This window comes from Cygnus olor, chromosome 1 (assembly GCF_009769625.2).
Source record: "Cygnus olor isolate bCygOlo1 chromosome 1, bCygOlo1.pri.v2, whole genome shotgun sequence".
NCBI classification, from domain to species: Eukaryota; Metazoa; Chordata; class Aves; order Anseriformes; family Anatidae; genus Cygnus; species Cygnus olor.
This window is the reverse complement of record NC_049169.1, coordinates 201,950,331-201,965,598: the sequence shown is the minus strand read 5'-3', so window position 1 is coordinate 201,965,598 and position 15,268 is coordinate 201,950,331. Positions and strand designations below refer to the sequence as shown.

Here is a 15,268-nt window from a genome sequence, read left to right as displayed (position 1 = left end):
GAAAATATATATACATATATATATATATACATATACTCTAGAAATTATTATCATTTTCAGCCCTAGTCATCAAACCAGAGAAAAACTGGTCTGTAAGGAACCTCAGGCAGTAACTAAGTCTAAGCCTTGCCCTGAGGCTATCTTCTGTACCTTTCTCTGGTCTTGCAGATTTGTCTTATCTCTGTTTAAAGACCTGCCATGAGAAAAACTTTACATTCTACCCGAATGTCCACTCCGGTGCTTCACTGTCCTCATCATTAGAAATGTTAAAACTCCTAGAGTTTCACAGTTTCTCAACCAAATCCCTACTTTTCAGAAATTAGGAAGTGTAAGGATGTTTTAGACTATCCATCCTCTCTCTCTGCCTATTGAAGATAATTTCAAACAGATATCGGTGTTTTACTAGGCTTAAGTTTTCTGAGTTTCACCACTTTTATGGAGAAACTGTCCATAATCAGAAAGTGTTCCACATAGTCAGTGTATTTTTACCAACTTTTCTTTGCATTCCTCCTCTAAAAATATTTGACATTACAAATGGATTTGCTAAAATGTTTGGCACTGGGACAATACTAGAAGCAGAACAAAATCCGCAGTCTGAGCATGTTTGAAAACCTGTGTCTTCTATGGAGCTCACTGCTGATGCACAAAGCCTGGTAACACACACTCGTCAGTGGGTTACATGGCACTGACACAGAAAGAGTAGATCCTTCAACATATTGAAAAAAAAATTGTACTCATTGACCCATAGGTTTTCCTTATAAAATAATCCACACAATTGCTTCCTCATGTTTGTTTTTGGAATATCCTCAAGTCAGCAGCTAAATGGTAGTGAAAGGAGAGATGCTGGATTGGCAATAACGTTTCTGTGCACCTTGAAGTGTTTGTATATCTGTTCGTGTATGAAAAGAGAAAAGGAGGGAGTCTGCCTTTTTTTTCCTCCTCTAAATTTGGTGGTCAGAAAATAGCAACAGATGCTGAGGAAAAGACAATGGACGTGTCAAACAACAGAACGTGTGGGATCACAGGTGGAGCGATTTACTAAGAAGAGAGTTTGAACAAAAATGAAGCAATATACTCCTACCTGGAAGGATGAAATGAAGGAGGGTTACTGAAGGTGGCGTAGGCACTGACACAATTAAATATTCTTTATTCTCAGTCTCAGCCAGATTTATCTCTTCTTGCCAATCTGGCCTGACTTCTCTCTGCTCCACCAGTCTTTCTAATTTCTTGTTTCTTTCTAATGGGGAAGGCTGCCTGTGGGGTGTTATTCAAAGAAATCTGAGCACTCTTACTGGAGTAAGTGCTCAGTTCAGCTAAAACTTGATCTCCAACTGGTATTCCAACCACTGCCTAAAAAAGAAGCATTGATTTGTATAGCTGTAATCTTCAGAAATTTGAGGTACATATGCCTGGGAGCAAGGTGCCTAGCAGCAGTCTGTCTGTGTCTGTTTTTAGCCTGCATAATCCAGTACTTTTATATTTTTTTCTAGATTGACACTGCTGTAATTTTCGATGAGCAGCCAGTGAATAATGCAGCTGCAGTGTTGCTGTTCTATTTCTACACTTACTGCTATTTTTAAAGAAGTGCTAAAGAGGGCAGAGTGAGCTGTAGTCAGATCTCAGCTACCAAGGATATCATCTGGAGCACAAAAAACTGGGTACAACAAAGGACTGATGGTGGCAGGGTGCATCAGGAGAAAGGTGCTCGACGGGGACTCAAGGCAGTCCCACAGCATGAACATCAAATCTGGTGGCAACAAACCAGGTTGGTCCACAGCCCTGTGGCTCCCAGAAAGTCCGTATTGACTTTCCATGTCCAAAATCAAGCCCAGACACCAAATCAGCAAGGCAAGGTGGGATGGACACAGGGCACAGACAAGCCTGCAGCATAGCCCTGGCAAGGACCAGGGGCTGTGGGCATTTACTGAACCTCTTTGTCCTGCAGATGTATGTCCCACTAATGTGATCCCAGATGAGATCATGAAAATTCATGATTCTGCTGCTTACTCTGCTCTGTGACTGTCAAAGCACTTTAGTTCAGTCCAAATTTTTGTAGCTAGCCTTTGTTAAAATGTAGATAATCCTTTGTTAGCAGAAAGCTGTAGGAGATTAGTTTTCCTGTAAGGCCTGTTCTGTCAATTCTGACTAATTCTGACCATTTGAAATGCAAAGTCCAACTTTGTTGTGTAATTAAATTTTAGGGTTTTTTGTTTGTTTGTTTGTTTGTTTTTCTATTCCTTGGTGCTGATTCCACTTGCAGTATCAGTTGATTTAGTTTTCTGTTTTAGGTCCATTATGTCATGTTTCCAGTGTGCTGCAGGCAAAAAACTTTCCCATTAAATGCAGTAGAGAAGCTGGCCTGAGCCCTAGTATATGTTTTTGCTAAGGACTGCTAGATTTCTTCAGCTGCATTAAAAATAAAATAAAATCAAATAAAATTTTTGTTATGAGCTGATCTGATTCCTAATAACTTATCATTCCTCATAATATTTAGCATCCAGAATGCTACAGTGTGGCCCTGACTGTATAAACAAAATGGGTCTTCAATAACACTCCAACAAACACATTACAATTTTCCCCAAAGAAAAATGTTTTATTGTCTCAGTGCCAAACAATTATTGGACACCTAGTGATATTAAAAATAATTTGCTTAAGGTGATAATTTCTAGCTAAATTATGCTTCAATTAGCCATTTATTTATAAACTTCCAGAAAAGATATAAATAGCACATGCAGAGATGGGTCATAATGTTTTAGCTTGGCTTTTACCCATCAGACAATTTTACCTGCATGTCTAGAAAGCCTTAAATATGACTTCCTGCAGAAATATTAGTTACACATGATGTTGGGACAATTATATAAACATTGTAAAATATTAGCTGATCTTTATATAAAATGAATTTGCTGTCTCATAAATTAATATTTCTCCACCTCAAAAATACCATAATAAATAACTCTTTCTTTCTTCATGGTCCAGAACCCCAGCCTATCTCTGCTGCCTGAAAGAGATGTGGTCAATCACTGCCTGAAGCGAGCCTGGGGTCACTGCCTTTGCCACAGGCACCTACAGTGTACCTGTTCAAAGTCAGATGCAATAAATCCTGTTTCTGTGAGCCTTAGCTGGGTGCCCCTTCTAAAACACAGAGCAGCCATTATAATGCACCGTGAGACAGTTATCACTCTTCAGTTCTCCATGGGGCTGTGGCATGACAGGGACAAGGCATGACAGCTTTATCCATTTAATCTTGATCAGATATAATAATCTAAAGTTAAGGACCACAGGGCCGTATCCAGACTACGCAGTTTCAGAGCTAACTTAGCCATCTCAGTCATTTCTTCTGGACTGATCTTTGCACTAGTAGTTGCAGTGAAAAAAAAAATAATAATAACCTCATAAAAAAGAGGTACTAATAACATGGGCAAGAAGAAACCAGACAAGGTTTAATAAGAGCAAGTGTAGAGTCCTGCACTTGGGAAGGAACAACCGGACGTATCAGTACAGGCTAGGGGACGACCTGCTGGACAGGAGCTCTGAGGAGAAGGACCTGGGGGTCCTGGTGGACGACAGGTTGACCATGAGCCAGCAGTGTGCTCTGGTGGCCAAGAAAGCCAATGGGATCCTGGTGTGCATTAAAAGGAGTGTGGCCAGCAGGTCAAGGGAGATGATCCTCCCCCTCTACTCCACCCTGGTCAGGCCTCACCTGGAGTACTGTGTCCAGTTCTGGGCTCCCCGGTACAAAAAAGACAGGGATCTCCTGGAAAGAGTCCAGCGGAGGGCCACAAAGATGATACAGGGCCTGGAGCATCTTCCCTGCGAAGAAAGGCTGAGAGACCTGGGTCTGTTCAGCCTGGAGAAAAGAAGACTGAGAGAGGATCTTATCAGTGTTTATAAATACCTGAAGTGTGGCAGACAGAGGGATTTGGCCAACCTCTTTTCAGTGGTTTGTGGGGACAGGACAAGGGGCAATGGCCACAAGATAGAGCACAGGAAGTTCCGCACCAACATGCGAGAGAACTTCTTCACAGTGAGGGTGACGGAGCACTGAAACAGGCTGCCCAGGGAGGTTGTGCAGTGTCCTTCTCTGGAGATATTCAAGGCCTGTCTGGATGCCTAGCTGGGCAGCCTGCTCTAAGGAACCTGCTTTGGCAGGGGGCGTTGGACCCGATGATCTCTCGAGGTCCCTTCCAACCCCTACAAATCTGTGATCCTGTGATAACAGATAGTCTGCATAAAGTCTTCTGGCACCACTTTTCCAAGTGTAAAATGTAAATGCTGGGGTACGTTCAGGTCCATTAGATGAAGCTATCTAGAAATACATAGGGGTAAGCTCCCTGCTCAGCCCAGCGTATAGCTCCTGCGGTGTCGATAAAAACTATGCTGTTCCTGCAAAGACAGTGCAGGATCCTGAACTTCTTTAATTGTAGAGCTATAGGTGGAAAAATCTACAGACAAGAAAACCCCCTTCTACTCAGAACTGAGCTTTTTATAGAAAATCATTCTGCATGTCATTTCTTTTAGGAGCTGTGAATCAGTATTTTACTGTACACTCCCCCGTCTTAGAATGATTGAAATTTGCTTTGCTGTAACCAGAGAATAAGAACAAATTTTCATGTTTGCTTCTTAAAATAAACTTTGGAAATCAGTCATGTCATAAAATTTCTGGTTTTATATCTCTGTTACTAATTGACATAAAATCTTTTACAAAACCATTGTTTCTGCAATATTGAATTTTAGTTGTTACTCTTCAGCAAGCATTCAAGAATGCTTCCTCTATGACGAAATAGAAATGAATGACAAGAATAAAAAATCCATGTGAAACCATGTTGCAAAAATTCCTCTTACAACCCATAAGACCTCTAGGTAGATCTTCATAAGGAGCCAAAAAAAGGCTGATGGAAAGTATTAGAAGAAAATTGCTGAGCAGAGATATTTTCTGCACAAAGACTTTTTATTGGCACAAGGCATTAGTAGGTCTGAAGCTGCTCTTCAGAAACTTGGCGTGAAGCTGTCCAGCGCAGGGCAGAGAAGCAGTAAGCTCTTTGTGTTGTTCTGATGCTGTCTTGCTTCCAGTTTTCTCTTTGTTGTATTTAAGTTCTGCCAGAGGCTGCACAACCTCAGAAATGGCATACCAGTGGGGGTCATGAAAGAATTAGATCTCAGCACTGTTCCTGCAGCCCATATCTTGGAGAAGGCTGCTCCTCCCCATAGCAGAGGAAAGATGGGGCTCATTTGTCCATCTGTACTTGCCTTTCCACACGTTTTCACCTCCTCCACAGTCCTGTCTTCACATTTCATGACAGCTGGAGCTGGTGCCAGGCCCATCTGTTTTGACCTAAGCCCATATTATTGGGCTGCCCTGTTCATTCCCCTTGAGCCAAACACATTTTGTTCAGCATTTCTGCAAGGGACATTGGAAATACTGCTGTCATCAGCATCTAGTTCACACATGTGCTGAAGCAATCAAATGAAATTCAGTTGATAAAACAACATGTAGCCAGGAAAATTTAACTGTATAGTGTCTTGTTGCTCCAGGGTATCCCGAGGCTCTCTACAAAGACTTACATTAATTTAATAATAATGCCTGTTGTGTCCTGGTCACAAACGGAAGTAAAGGAAAACAAGTGAGTCTTCAGTTTTGATTTATGCCTCTGTAGCATTGTTGATTGTAGCAGGGAACTGGCATGCCTTAAGGAACCTTTTTTTTTCTTTAAAGTGATGAAACAGTTCTAGGAACTATGGAAAACACTGTCAGGTCAAATTTGAGGCTTTTACGCACCTGAAATGAAGAAATATGTTCTCATAACTTTCTTTTAAAATCCAGTGGAAATTTTCTTTCAAATTAAAATAAATAAATAAATAAAAATTTTGCATTTCATTGAGAAATATAGACTATAAATGTCTGAAATTTGTAAGCCTAATGGAATAGAGTTTCAAATGTGAGAATAAAGGTTTGGGGGTTGATCTATATCCTGATGGTCAAAAATATTGCTGCTTGTTGGCAGCTTATCAGTCAAAGAAATACTGGTGGAGTCATTTCTGCAGTTAACGAGCAATTAAAATACATGAGTCTCATAGATTTTCAACCTGATAACTTTGTGAAGTTTATTTATGAGATAACACTGCTTCTTAGGTGGCCACAATGTTAGGAACAAGAATATCAATGAGTGTTTTCTGTGCCATTATAAGACTGTGCCATCCTGCTTAGGTAAGAGGAAAGTTGGAGAGTTGCTGACGTAAGGGTTAAAAAGTTTAAATTGGTCACAGATTAAATACAAGAGGGTGAAAATTTGCTAGCACAGATAGAATACCTAAGTTTACAGCTGCGAGTTAATTGCTTTTCTTCTAAGCTGTTCCAGCAGAAATTTGTGCTGAGTTTAACTTCATATGTGTGCTATTTTTATAGCTTGTTGTCTAATACCCTGAATCAAATGGTAGGAGATCTGCATGTATGTATAGGTAATTTCATAGGAGTTTGGCTATTCTTCTGAAAAGCACCTCAGGAACTGCATTCCAGTGGTTGAAAATAAAAATGTATAGTGTTGGCAATAGATTCAAAGAATTAGAAACAGAAAAATGTTCACACAGAGCTCTAGAAGAGCAGCGTTAAGCGTTAACACTCACCAAGATGTTACAGTCTCTGTATTTCACGTCTTTATTTCTGGCTCACTCAAATTCAAGCCATTTAGTGGTGATTGACTTTGTGACTCACAGGCCATGTTTGGAAGGTTATAGGAACACAGGAACTGCCAAACAGGGTCAAATCCAAAGTCCATTTAATCTGATATTCCATCTGTGAGACCGGCAGTATGATGTGCTTTACTGGAAGATGTGGGAGATGCACCCCCTGAACAAACCTTGTACCAGTCTCTTACAGTGACTTTATATTTTGCTTGCCTATCACTTTATTTCTTATGTTTTTTAGCTGTAAAGCTCAAACACATAAACATTTTAAATGATAGCAATGAACCTGATATGATTGACTGTCTCCTGAGTGAGATCTTTGCCATTATTCCGTCTGCTATCCCAGTCACTTACCTCCTTTTAACTCAAAAGGGCAGTTGCAAAGTAAGTCTGCTCTGATTAGCTTACAGTGAACGGTCTGAAGGCATGTAGGTATTTTAAATCCTTCTCCACTACTACTTTACAAAAGAAGTGTAACAAAGGTCCTTATGTAGCCCATTGTTTATGCAAAGGGGCGTTTTATATAGTAGTTTATACCCATGGTCATAAATGATAAATTACAAAGAATAGTGATAAAGGAGTAAGTTTTGTGTTGTTTATATTGTATTAGCTAACTAACATCTTCTCCAGCTTTGTTTACTAGTGAACTAACTCAAAAGATTGCATAGGGGTGACCAAAATCCTTGGTTTCATTTGCAAATGTGAGGAAGCACCAGCAGTTAACTGGCAATCAGAGTTAAGAAAAAGATTTTAGAAAATATCTGGTCAAAACTGAGGAATGAAGATCAAGTTGATAGAGGTACTGCAATGTTCCCTGTGGAAAGCTGTGGGCCTGGGCAGGCAATCAGATGGTCACAAAGGTCTGCCAAGTCCATACTAATATGATTGTTGATCTCTGAGACTCTCTCATCATCACTGCTGTTGCACGAAAGGTGCTGAAACAGGTTGACGTGCACAAAGGTTTATCAGCAGGATCTATAGCTGATGTAGTGCATCAGCTCTAAGAGGGAAAGTTACTTTGGGAAGTAAATTTAAAAAAAAAAGAGAGAGAGAGAGAAGAATCGGGACAACACTGCCAAACATCAAACAACTTTCTAGCTCCAGAGACAGCCTTGAGAAAGGAGAGGAAGAGACCTTTACCCTGCCTGTGAGCCAGGCTGGGTGAAAGCCTATGTGGGCTCTGGTACAGCTCCATGGTGTTGGGCTGTGAGCAGCTCCTCGAGAAGCACAGGCATGTGAGCTGGCAGAGGCTCACTGTTTGGCTCTTGTCCCATCACCCCACTTTCCCTTTCTCCCCCAGCACTGCGGTGTTATTCCCTGTAGTACTTAAGACTGGTAGATTTGTTTTTAAATGTGAAAAATGATCTCGGCTTTTCTGCTTCCCTTAGGGCAGATTATTCTACACCCAAATTGATTTTACTGTCAAGGAGCTTTGCCCTTTCTTATTTTCACACTATTAATTTCAGTGTTGCTGCTTGAACAAATCCTTTGCCCCCTCTTTGTGTACAACCTTCAAGTACTTGCACATGACCTTGCCTGCCACATACTCAGGCTTTGTACATTGGCATTTCAATCCTGCCAACACCGATGCAATATAAATTAGCAGATGAGTACTCCCTTCTGAATGCAATTCAAACCTTGCACGAAGTTAAAAACATGTTTGCAGAATTGGAAATACTGTTTTTACATGCTTTCTTGAAAGCCTATTAGTCTTTCTCTTCCCCTGGTAGTTGGTGTTGTTTTCAACCTTTGTTTTGTTAGGAATTAAAATTGAGTTGCTGACTGATAAGTGGCATTAAATCAGTGTTAAGAAAGATTAGTAAAATTTCATATTTATGAATATTAAACAGTACTACCCTTGCCTTTTAAAGCTAGAAAGCATGGAGTTTTTAATCAGGCTCACACTTTTTCATTTCAAATTTCCAAGATCTAACTCTTCCTGCAGCTTCTAAGAAAAGCTAAGCAAGTAGAGATATCTTCATCTGAGCTTCTTCTGTCACAAAGTTCCCCAAAGTCCCAAAGTTATCAAAACAGATCATGATGCAAAAATTCAGTAAGGAATGACTCCAAGCTCAGGAGTGAGGATTAGCATTGGTTGAATGAAATACCAAAATAAAGCATTCCCGGTATATTTCAATGGCTTTTAGACTAGATAACTGCTTTTAGAGCTTTTAGAACATTAGAAGAAATATTTTTCCAATATATTGCACTCTCCTGAAAAACATAAAGAGGACAACCTCTATCAAGAGCACATCTGCACTAAATACAGTACAGGCTGGATCAGCTGTACTGGGAAAAATATAGGGAGGGAGCTCGAATAAACAATGTAATGGTTGACAATTGCAGCATGGTACACCCATCAAATTACTGATGCACTGTTCTTTGTGATGTTTACCACTACAGAGCAAATTCTGAAATTGGATTGTTTGTTCAACTTTACATGAAAATTTCCTTTAAAACACACTATGCTAATAGCTGATGAGTAACATTTGTAAGGCTGCTGCATCTAGAGAAAAGCATTTGGAATACAAAAATATTCTTGACACACACACAAAAAAAAAAATACCAAAGGGAGTTCTTAAGAACAAAAAGCACACAGTGTCTTAATGTCTGTCACAACTGAGGAAAGCTATATTTGTAAGCCACATGTACAAAACTGGGGCCATCTGGGGATATTTGGTCAAGCAAGAATGCAGATCACAATTTTTTTCTGGATTCTTCAAAACACAGGTTTATAGCTAAGTAATGTCAAAATAAGAATTCAAGCCAGGAGGTTGGTGAAAGCTTCCCAACCCCCCCCTTCTTTTTCTGTTAAAAAATATTTTTTCATCATAGTTAGTGTTGTGCAGAATGACCTGCCTGTTCAGTTGTCAAACAGCACTTGAAAATTTCATCTGCTTTTATATTGTAGGCACCTGTCTATACAAAGTGCTTGCTAATGCCAGTTCCTTGGTTAGTGGTAGGCTGTGTGAACCCATGGCAGTGAGTTATAAAAGCTGTCTATCATACAGTGCCTGAAAAAAACCTGTGCCTGAAATACCCAAGTTATTTGCCACTACAGAATTTTACAATGTTTACGCAAAGACATTGCAACTTGCACAGGAATCCATTTTCAGGCACTTTTTCACTGACTTTCAGAAACTCTGCCTGCATAAATACTGTTGGATCAAGCCTAAGCTTGATATCACAATTTCAATTCTGGTTGCATGCAACTTCTACATCAGGCTGAGAGATGCAGGCAAATACCTCTCTCAGTCATCTTCTTGCCATTTCACAGCTCTTCGGCAACGTAAGGAGACCCTGTGAAAACTGTCTCCAGAAAATGTTATTCGGTCTCAAAGTTTCCATTTTACAGAAATAAAACCTCTCAAAAATATACATCTCATTTTTATAGTTTAACCACCATTCCTCACAAGCATCTTCCTAAAAAAGAAAATATGTATCCACTGCTGATCTCTATTCTTCCCTCAACAAAACAAAATCTAGATTTAACACAGTGTGTTTGATAAAACCTTGGTTTTATTCTGTATGTCTCCCTATCATCTCTTTGCCACCCCCCATATCTCTGTACTTTACAAATATATATCATGGTATCTGTAAGAACCATGTTGCTGGGTGTCTGCAGGATTTCATATCCTTGAAGTGGAGACTGCCAACCTGATTTTAATCACATTTATGTTGGATACAAAAACAAAATCCAGGCTCCTGGTTTAGGTTTCTTGCAAAAATCATGCACTTTATGTGCAATTAAATAAATGCTCAGTAAGCCTATTCAGTTAAAAGTAAAGATGAATTATTTCAATAAGTTTGCATTACCAGACACAGGTTACTCTTTTATAATATTTTATGTTTATTTAATTATTATTATTTTAAATATAATGTATATGACTACACTGTGGTAGTGTTTGTGGTAAATAACATGAATATACACATTGATTAATTTATAGAAGTATTGACACATGCATAAACATTTGCATGTGGATATTAATAAACTGAGTCAGCATTATTTTAAGAAAAAGGTTTTTTGGTATGGATATCAGCACATTTGGACATAATAGTCTCCTGCTATGAATTGCCAGATTTTGATTATCCAAATTGAAGGAACAATATCTCATTTAACAAGCTACCCAATATTTGAAATTGCAAAAGGAGAAAAAGTTCATATAACAGTATAGTACAATTGTCTAACTTGGAATATTCTGTTAGATCGTGCATAATCTTGAAAATATATATGTATATATATATGTTCTTCCAATGCAAATGGATTTCTGAAGTTTTTGCTATAGACTGTTGGGGAAAAATTTGAAAGCTAATATTTATAAGTGGTTATTTATCATAGAATCTTTGTGAAACAGCATATTTATATATCCATTTGATAACATTCTATTTAATTTGAAAGTGAAATGGCATTTGATAATGAAGCGATTGTCACTTAAAAAAAAACAACTTTTTGTTTTGTTTTATTTTGTTTTGTTTTGTTTTTGAGGTGCTATAGTGTGTATATATCTATTTTTTTTTTTCCTTTTTAAGTGCAATGCCTATAGTATTACTATATCAAATTGAGATGAATCATGACAAACATCATTTTCACAACTTGGGAAATGTTAACATGCTACATTCCTTTCTTTGGAAAAATAAAAGAAACTATCACAGAAAACACATTATAATTTAATGATATCCTTAGGTCATTAAAGTGATATAATCTGCATGTCAGTCCTCTTTTCATCCGCAGATTGGTTTAATCCTACATACACATTTTTTACCTCTGGCTTTCTTTCATATTTGCTTTGTTTTGAAATTGCATGCTGTCTGGATTATTTGTGCATGACCTCCATATTAATTTCACATTGAATGTTTACATATTCAGAGATTTTCATTGATCATTTATTCTACATGTGCATTTTTTTTCCTTTGTTTTCAGTTACTGAACTTTAAATATGCTTGAAATGTAAAAGTGGCATGAAACTTTCGTGACACAAGTAGACAACAATTTTAACAGAGTTTTTGATTACCTACCTTCACATCTTTTAAAAAAATACACGTTTTAAACTACATTTTATGTTGTCCTTCCAAAATGTAATAAAATAAAATAACATAAAATAATAAGAAGAAAAAAATCTGAAACCCTAAATCTGTTCCATTTCAGATCTGGAGACAAATACTGGTTATGTTTTTGTTCAAGCAATCCCAAACACATGAGATTGTTTCTTTAAATGAGCTGAGAAGGTCTCTGCTTTCTTGGAGGTGATACATGCAAGAACATGAGTCTGAGCTTTGCTTATATTCTGTATGGGAAACAGCACAGGACATTGTCTGACAGACAACACAGATCACTTCAGTTAAGCACTATCTATAGTTCAGTATAGGTTCCCTCTGGAAATGCCAGCTTCTGTCAGTTGACTACACAAGGACCTTAACTCCTCATTTAGTATCTGAAATAGGAGTTCCAAGTAGTTATATACTACTTTTACATCATAATGTGCCATGAACCCTTGCAACTGTCTATTAAGCCAAACTTTTTGTCATGTAAAAAGGACATTTTCCTCCATATTAATTCCCTATTTGAAGAAATAAAGTGATATGTGTTGCTCAATATGCAATGTAATAATGCTTATCAGAAGAATCCCAGCTCTAAATCACATAAAACTAAAAGCATATCCAGAGGAACCTAATGAGTAAATATATACATAAAACAGAAAACAAAGTGATTTTTTTAAAATGTTTGCCAAAAAAAAAAAAAAAAGGCATTAAAACACACTTAAGAAGTTGCCAATTAAGAGAACAAATAAAGCACTATGAAATCATATATGATTGTAATAGTCACAGAGCTGCATTCACACACCTGCTAGAAGAAAATCAAATACTTCCTCTTTCCTCTTTGCAGCCTATTCTTTTTCAGCCAGTTCATTAATTCTGTGCGCAGTCTGCTATGATTAAAGATGAGTGCCTTGATCTCAAAGCATGCTAAGCCATCTGTAGCCCTTTATGTGAGCAAGTCAAACACAATACCTCTCAAATAAGGAGCTGAAGTTTGTCATTTGAGACTCTGTAATTAAATCGATTCAGTCTCCAGGGTCTTTGCCTTCAACCTGCAGGCCTCACCGCAACCACTCACCACTAGTGATTCTTCCCATCCGCTTGGTTTGGACTGATTTGAGTCACTACAGTTCTCTCCACTTTTACAAACTAGTTGTTTTGTCAGCATGAGTGTGACAACAATTAGACGTCCCTGTTTTTGCCCCATGCCTTTTCTCCTTCACAGTCATTCAATGACAAGCGTAAAAAGAACTTCATCTTTTCACGAAAATTCCCATTCTACAAGAGCAAGGAGCAGAGTGAGCAGGAAACAAGTGATCCAGAACGTAAGTAACCTCTTGGAGACGATGTCACATGCAGCACAAAAAATGGGTGACACGCATGATACCAGTATCCCACGCATCTAGGCAAATATATGTTGTAGGCAGGCAGGCGAGGTATTACTACTGTGACCAATGTGTGACTGCAATTTGGATCCAGCTGGTCCTTCCTTCCTCGGAAAAATAATTTTCAGAAGAATGAAACAGTGACCTTAACATTTGGAATAATATTTCTTCACTTTCTTAAAAATATGTGGCTTTTTTAAAATCATTGTGGCACCTGTGAAAACCCGAACTTGGCTCTGATTAAATATTTCCAGATCAGAACTGGCTCAAAATTATGCAAATGTGATTTCTTTTAGAATACTGAACTAAACTGTTACTTTTTAAAAGTTCTGCGCGAATCTCTATTGTGCCTCTGACATTCTCCAAGTTGATTGCCATGGACAGCTTCACCAAAAGTTTAAAAACTAAATGAAGCATCTGCACTAATAACTTAAAGAAGTAAATTGGATCTTGGAATGTGTACGTCCCCAGGCAGTTACTGCTTGCTTAAATTGTATGTGTAGAGAACCAGCATTAAAAATCTATGCTGGTTCCAAGCCCAGAGAATTCACTTTTTTTCTTAATAATTCTCTCCTTCTAATTTTTTCTAGCGAGGATTTTTTCTGGGAGTTTATTGGGTTTTTCCTTCTTCGTCACAGCTAAAAAAGACACATGTAATGGTCACTGCCTCTTTCATTGGCTGCATTCCCATAGAATATGGGCTTAACGTTGTTTCAGAAAGAAAAAGCAGGGATCCAGATTGCTCAGTCAACATGGTCAGTCATGGTAGTATCCATTTCAATTCCACTGACTTCTTCCTTCCTCTTCTGCGGCTGTTCTTCCTTTCTCATTGCTCTCTCTGGGGACTTCCGTGCAGGACATCCCCGGATTAGGTGACGACGGTTATGGAACAAAGACTCTGAGTAAGTTCCCAGGAATGGTCACTGTAAATCCTTTTTTGTTTTGTTTTGTTTTGGCTTCTGTTCCTTCTCTGAGGACCCTCCACTCCTAGCATGCAAAAGATAGAGTTTTATTTGTTACCCAGCTGTGAATGCTTAAAAAATGTTTCAATTGTTTTGTTCTGCATGACAATATTAAATAACATACGGTGTATCAAGCAGACACTTTAACTTCTTCTGTAGTAACACCTTTTGTTTCTGACAGTATGTTATTGTTCTTATCTTGGCAGTTCCGTAAAGTAGCATACCTAGAACTTGTTTTGCTGCCTAAAATGTACTTCTCAGCAACAATCCCTCCCTCTCAAACCAAAGGGAAAGCTAAACATTTTAACTTGATCACATCCTGAGGAGATCAATAGAAAATTATTTTATGCTGTTGCTTCTGCATTTTCAGCTTCTTGCATGGGAGTGCTTGTTACTTTGCTGGATTTTAGATTAGCATTTGTTATTAATGGAAGAAGTAATTTGCAGGCTAGAGAAGACCATGCCTTCTCCAAAGCTAATTTTGAACCCATTTCACCATTAGCAACCTATTCTCTGTCATGCAACCTTAATCAATTTCTTTTTCTGATGCAGTAATCCTGTCTCAAGACTTGGCATTGCAGAATGTGTAACATGTCAGATAATTGTTAAGAAACAATTTTGCTTCCTTGAAAGTTAGACCAGAAAAATAGTACAGAGTGAAATATTTGCAGCTGATTTCTATATAAATAGCTACATTACATGCTGTATCCAGACCTAAATAATTTAAACAAAATGGCACTTGCATATGTTTGGCTGCTTCTTCCTTCAGTTCTTATTCTTTTTCTTAAGTGCCAAGTAATTGAAGCAAAATGTATGTGAATGTTGACACTGCATCACCTACTGTTTTGTATTTGCTTTTTAATTACAGGAATGCGCATCCATGCACACAGTTTTACAGATTATTCAGTTCATGGTTGATTTTTTTATGGAACATTTTAATGGTTTCTGTTTAAGCCATAAAGTATATCACCATTTAAAGATGAAAGCTCCTTCTCTTGTATGAAGAACAGTTCTACAAGACCAATTTTCTCAGTGATAGACAGCAAATGTCACTGACACCTGAATTTTAACCATTCTGTTTCTTCAAGGAAAGTGCTATAGTAGTTCACTAGGAACAAAGGGAGAACCTTCCCTGCCTAAAAAGAAGTAGAATATTTCTGATTTGCTAAACCCTCCTGAATATCTGTGTCCTTAGAAAGATGA

The 15,268-nt window shown here is 38.1% G+C and overlaps 1 protein-coding gene across 1 annotated transcript in view; it reads left to right on the top strand.

The window, feature by feature from the left end:
- DLG2 (discs large MAGUK scaffold protein 2) overlaps window positions 1–13,043 on the top strand; it is a 1,015,643-nt gene extending 1,002,600 nt beyond the window's left edge. Inside the window, 1 exon segment of the mRNA XM_040544402.1 lies at window positions 12,944–13,043. The gene's annotated coding sequence lies outside the window, so the exon portion shown is untranslated.
- The last annotated feature ends 2,225 nt before the right edge of the window (window positions 13,044–15,268 follow it).